The sequence below is a fragment of the Melanostigma gelatinosum genome (assembly GCF_949748355.1).
Source record: "Melanostigma gelatinosum genome assembly, chromosome: 16".
Lineage (NCBI taxonomy): Eukaryota > Metazoa > Chordata > Actinopteri > Perciformes > Zoarcidae > Melanostigma > Melanostigma gelatinosum.
Window position 1 is genome coordinate 7,640,300 of NC_136649.1, and position 6,158 is coordinate 7,646,457.

Here is a 6,158-nt window from a genome sequence, read left to right on the forward strand (position 1 = left end):
CCCTTCCACCACAAACCCCAGTCTACCTCATTATGTGGGTCGCTGTCCGTTTCCTGCAGGAAAACGATGTCTAATTGTTTCTGTGTGATCATGTCTGCAGTGACCGCCCTCTTCTGTCGGTCCCTCCCACCATTAATATTTAAAGAGCCAACCCTCACCTTGTGCATTGAAAAATCTCTTTTATGCCCGTCCCTCCCACCATTGATGTTTAAAGACCCTAAATTGAAGCTCTGCATGGAAAGGTCAGAGGATGGAAGGAGGTAATACAAGATAAGAAGTAAGCAGTGGAAAGTGGAAAACCCCGTGTGACACATGATCATGTTAAACTGTCTTAGTTTGAACCCTTTTACTTTTCCTCACTTTCCTCAGGGTTGTGACGTGTTTCTTTAGGCGGAAGCGCTTTCTCCCATCTAAACGGTCCAAACCCACCTTTCTCTGCGCCACCCCAACAGATCGTATGAACTTCTCAATGTCAGGGAAATAATCACTCACTTTTGCAGATCTATTGAAAGTTGCATCCAAAAACGAGTTTATTTCCTCGAGTGAATACAGATCAGCTTTTAATGCACGTTTCAGAATTAGATGCAACATCTGATTCACTCTCATAGTCCATGTCATCTCCTTCACAAGACAGCTGGCTGTTGACCACAGACCCTACACTCTGTGCGTCATCTAAGGCTATGGTGAGATCTCCACCTACAGAACCTGTAGCTGCCTCTTCACAAACTTCTACAGACTGTGGTGGTGCTTCGGTACCAGATGTAGTGAGGTTCTGTGCCACCACAGAAGCCTGCTGGTTGTAAGACTGGCCCTGATCCTCCTTATTGACATTATTGTTATCAGCAGAAGACAAAGAAGCGCCGCCGACCGCCCCGGCGGCAGCCGCAGCCACACCAGCGGGACCCGGCGCGGCCGGTGCCGGAGCGGTCGGTGCAGGAGCGGTCGGTGCAGGAGCGGCCGGAGGCTCCGCGGCCGGAGGCTCCGCGGCCGGAGGCTCCGCGGCCGGAGGCTCCGCCTCCACGCCTCTCCGCTGCTTGTGCGGACATGCGAAGCCTTTGTGTCCTACATCTCCACACTCAAAGCATTTGTTCTGTCCCGAGCTTGCGTACACCATGGTATGAACCCTCCCCGTGTTTAACCCTGAAGGACACCTCCAGTGTTTGTGTCGGTGACTCCAGGAACATGAAGACCTGCCGCCTAAGAGACAGCACGTGCTTCAGCTTGGGATCCTTACACCCCAAACTGACTGTTCTAAATCCACTGGCAAACTTTCCAAACCTGCGCAGCTCATTTTCCAACAGCTCGTTCGGTATAAACGGCGGAACACTGGACACGGTGATCCACGTAGAGGGCACCGAGAGCGGAGAGACCTGCACGAAGCTGTCCCTGATAACCACGCCACTCTCTATCAGCTTGTGGACATAAGCCTCGCTCGCCACGAACACAACCACAGCTTTATTCATCCGAGATGCAAAAGAAAGTTTGTCATGTCCCACCTGTTCTCCGACAGCAGCACCTCCTCTACTGACACGCTGCTGTCCGGTGGAACTACCCGTACTCCCTGCCGGATTGACGGGCGTGGCGTCTCGGAGGACGCCATCCTCCCGAACAACGCCAAACAACACCACTAATCACACGTTCTACCGATAAATACACCGCTTAGTATCTTACCTGATCATGTGCAGAGACAGAGGAACAAATCCCAAAGCAGTGAAAAAACAATCAAACCTCACACGTCCACCACTCACACTCACGTCCACCACTCACATGCAACCGGAAACGGAGACAGAGACAGAGAGAGAGAGAGAGATTTGAGAGAAACTTTCAATTCAAAATATATTTCGCGATATCCAGGCATACATGGTGATTTATTCACTCGCACTATTTTCAATTTTTTTATTAACACTATGTTTAATTGGTTGATATTTAGAAACAAAATAGGCTCAAGTATATATTATGAGAAATCAAGCCTATATTTAAAATCAGACATTCAGCACCCCCGTATAGCCAGAATGGAATGATCCGCTGATTATCAACCACGTTGTTTTCACTACTGCGGCCATTCAACTGTGAGATTGGCAGTCGAATCATGCGCCTGAGATCGAATCGTCGAATCGAATGTGTAGATGTGTTGCTTAACTAAAGTGAGAGACACACCTGCCATCGTAAATATACAATCAACAATCCCATATACTGTACCTATTTCGTCGATATAGTATATTCATCTTTGCATGCTGTGTTCCACAATAGGTGATTGAAATACTACGGAGCAAATGCACAATGTCAAATGAAAGTACACAGATATATGGGGTCAGATCAGTCTCAATAATCACAAATGCACACATAAAGACTCACAAATGCGCACAGAACAATTCACAAATATATTTGATTTACAAATGCACACAGATGGATTTACAAATAAATTCGACTCACAAATGCACGCAGAACGATTCACAAATACATTCCAATGCACAAATAAATACATTACGATTTATATAAATGTAAAAAAAAAAACTCAAATATATTTCTGCGTATATATTATATATATTTAAGTATTTCTGTGTGGATTTTTTATATTTGTTTGTGGATTTGTATGTATTTATTTGTGGATCACACTGCATTTATTTGCAGATCGCTTCACATTTATTTGTGGGATTTTTGACTCCCCTGACGTCGCTGGATTCGCAAATGCGTTTTTTCAACGTTCTCTTTTTCAACCAATCACATGAGCGCAGCTCCCCCCTCCCCTCCCCACGAGGCTGCCAGGCGTTAGAGTTATGCAATTTGCGGAGGCGACCGGAGAAGCACTTCCTGTTGCAAGCGCCACCGTTTTGGTGCGGATTCCGCAGTAGTTTAGCCTTTATTTGTCGTTATTTGACATTATGTGACAATACATTAAGGTCCTTGAAGGTATGACTGTTGGTAGTTGTAATTCGTTTAGTAAAAAAAGGCCGAATTGTAATAGTATGGCTACTCGTTTTCGGATGTTGCAGTAACCAACGTTGCTCTTCTCAACAAGGGGCCCAGCGCTCTGAGACTGTTGGAGAACCCTTCAACATATGAAGTGTTTTTCTACCTCTGACATGACTAATCTATTTTAACAACGCAAGTACCATAGTAAACTACGTGACGGTCCTCGACAAAGAGCCCTGAAAACCACTGGATGACACTTTAGGATGACAGAGTATCGTTTCCATACTTCTAAAGCCACGTCATGTGTTAAAGGTGGTGGTGACGAGCTCTTTATTGGACCTCAGATCCAATGACCTCCAATGGCATTACGGTCCCACTGGACACAGCCACTGGGTTAAAGAGATTACATGATTTTGTTTAAGACATCGCAAGTTTAAACCCGTCTTAAACCTTGAAACGCAGCTAAGCTATGGTGCAGCGGCCCCTATTAGACTAAGACAGAAACACACTTTGGGATTCTGCATCGCTGCTTAGCTCACAGATGTAAATAAATACACGGGAAAGCAAATGATTTTACAGGATTGCTTATTTGTTCTTCACACTTGCAATATAAGGCATGTGGCCACAGATGTAGCACTGGCTAATTGGATATATTAAGTATGAAAAAGCACAAGTCTGCAGAATCTTCAATCGCAGCAGCTTGGCAGCTTCAAAAAGAGATGTGCGAATACTTGCTAGTCGCCGCTTTTAATTGCCAAATCGTCCCACTGTTTATCCCCGTGAGATTGGAACGCAGCCTGAGATCAGCTTCAGTATGTGGAACGTGTGGAGAATCCGTTTTGAGCTGTCCGGGAAGCCATGTTGTTCATCAGTGAGCAAACCATGGGTGAAACTGGCTTCATGGGAAACCCTTTAGGGAACCGGGATGTCCGCGTGGAAGGCTTTCAAAGAAGCGGATAAAGCGGGCTGCACACATGTGGGAGACAGAACCGTATTTAACACACCACTCCAAACAGAGCTTAATTTGTCCTCCTTGCCCATAATCCCGTTGGTTAATCCACCATTTAATTTGATCCCAGTGGTCCGACATGTCACCTCTAGCTACACCGGGTCTGTAACTTATGTGTGCGTTTACGGAGAGGAGTTTGTGTGAAATTGAGCTCAATTCAAGTGTAACCTTTTATATTTATATATATATATATATATATATATATATATATATATATATATATATATATATATATATATATATATATATATATATTTATATATATATATATATATATATATATATATATATATATATATATATATATATATATATATATATATATATATATATATATAACAATTGGTATTCAGCATATGCGTCCTCTCCTATTCTGTGTATGTGGTTTGCTTGTCACATATGAGCATGACAGTGCGGCGCCGTGATCATCTATCCTACCTCGCCTCTTCTCACTAAATTAAATTAGGTCTCCCCCCTTTCCCTTTCACAGCTTGGCCCTTGTTTTAATTAGCTCGCTGTCTGATCTCTTTTTTCCTCTCCCTCTGATAATTCTCCCTCGTTTCCTTTGCATTCCTCTGTCCCTCTCACTCATTCGCTCTCATTATTGTACAGTCATTTCTCGGGGTAATTAATGAGCTGATATCTGCTTTTGTGTCACAAGGGTTGTACGCTTTCATTCTCTCTCTCTCTCTCTCTCTCTCTCTCTCACCTCTCTCTCTGTAGCATATGAGTCATCTGGTGCTCTATTCAGCTGCCGCTCTGTCGTTCTGCTCTTCTTTCTCTGCACTGAAATAGAGAGAGAAAAGGAAAAGAGGGATTGTATGACCTCCGATGTCACCGCATAGTTCTGTTCAGTAATTGCGCTGAGAAATAAAAGAGAGATATATAGCGAGTGGGCCGACCGCACAACTAGACTAGAGAAAGGCGAATGGTTTCTTAGTCAGACCTGGGTAGTGATTTGATATAATATGAATGCGCAGCAGTGATATCAACCTGCAGTACAGTGTCACCTCACTGACTCCATTCAGATAGCAACAAGAAAGGGGTGAACGGATCGTGAACTGATCTCCAAACACTTCTCTGAAACTGTTCTTCTTCTGTCAGTCATAGTAGTGTCTCATGTTGCTGTTGTGCAGGGCCAGCATTAAAAGATAAGGATGGTCATGCTCTATGGTTTTATAAAACTGACTTGCCCACAAGAATAGGGCAGTGCACCACCTCTTTACTGGCAAAAATAAGTTTTCACACAAAATCTTCAAAATCACTTTTGTTTGTGTGAGACGGGTTTACTGAGGCAAAACCTGAACTACTTTCACCCTCACCCAGCCTGTTCATGTATTAATGTGCATACGTCTGTGTGTGTGTGTGTGTGTGTGTGTGTGTGTGTGTGTGTGATCCCTTTAATCCTGACTCGCCCGTGTCCTTCAAAACCCCAATCAAGGTTGTCATTGATGAGCATTTTCTCTCCCTGCCTCTCTCTAAACCGTTCATAATTAACTACAAGCACTGCTGCTTAATAATGTTGACTGAGTGCGTGTGTGTGTGTGTGTGTGTGTGCGTGCATAGCAAAACGGATGAGCAATACATTACTCTAATAAACATCTCTTCTGGTTCGATTAGCGATGGCTAAAGTTGTTGGTGAATCAGCTCTTTGGGGGCCTTTGGGTTTCATGTCTGACCGTAAGGATGCTTAACTTCATCGGGATCTGACTCACTAGTTGGCAAGTGTGATGCATGTTCAGGAGTTAGTCACCGATGTGCAAGTCAGCCTTGTCCATACTGCACAGATCATCCTGCCTTCAACGTATGCACTCAACCAAGACAGCTCTCTGTATTCAGAGCGACATTCACTTTTGTTGATGTATAGAAGGAAGTGCAGTGGGTGATAAGTAGTGTATTAGTCCAGCGCAGTTATCCCCAATAGAGAGAATACAGTGCGCACTTGCCCTGCATACTGAAGACTTTGAAGAGACACTGGGAATATAATAAAAGAACATGTCATTAAGTGGCCACAATTCCCTATAATTTCCCTGGGTAAAGAAATGCCATCTGTTTCCATTATGGCTTATACCAGTGGTTCTCAACTGGTCTGGCTGCGGGACCCACCATCACCCCTTAATGACAAGCCGGGACCCACCAATATATCTATATTCAAGACGTCTAGTAGTAGTAACGTCTCTGTGTAGTAAACAACTGTCAAATCAAATAAAGAAAGCACACATCAATTATATTTTAA

The 6,158-nt window shown here is 43.9% G+C and overlaps 1 protein-coding gene across 1 annotated transcript in view; it reads right to left on the reverse strand.

The window, feature by feature from the left end:
- Positions 1-6,158, reverse strand: part of LOC306790001 (uncharacterized protein) — a gene marked incomplete at its 3' end in the record, with an annotated part of 371,019 nt that overhangs the window by 22,896 nt on the left and 341,965 nt on the right. The gene's annotated exons all lie outside the window — the stretch shown is intronic.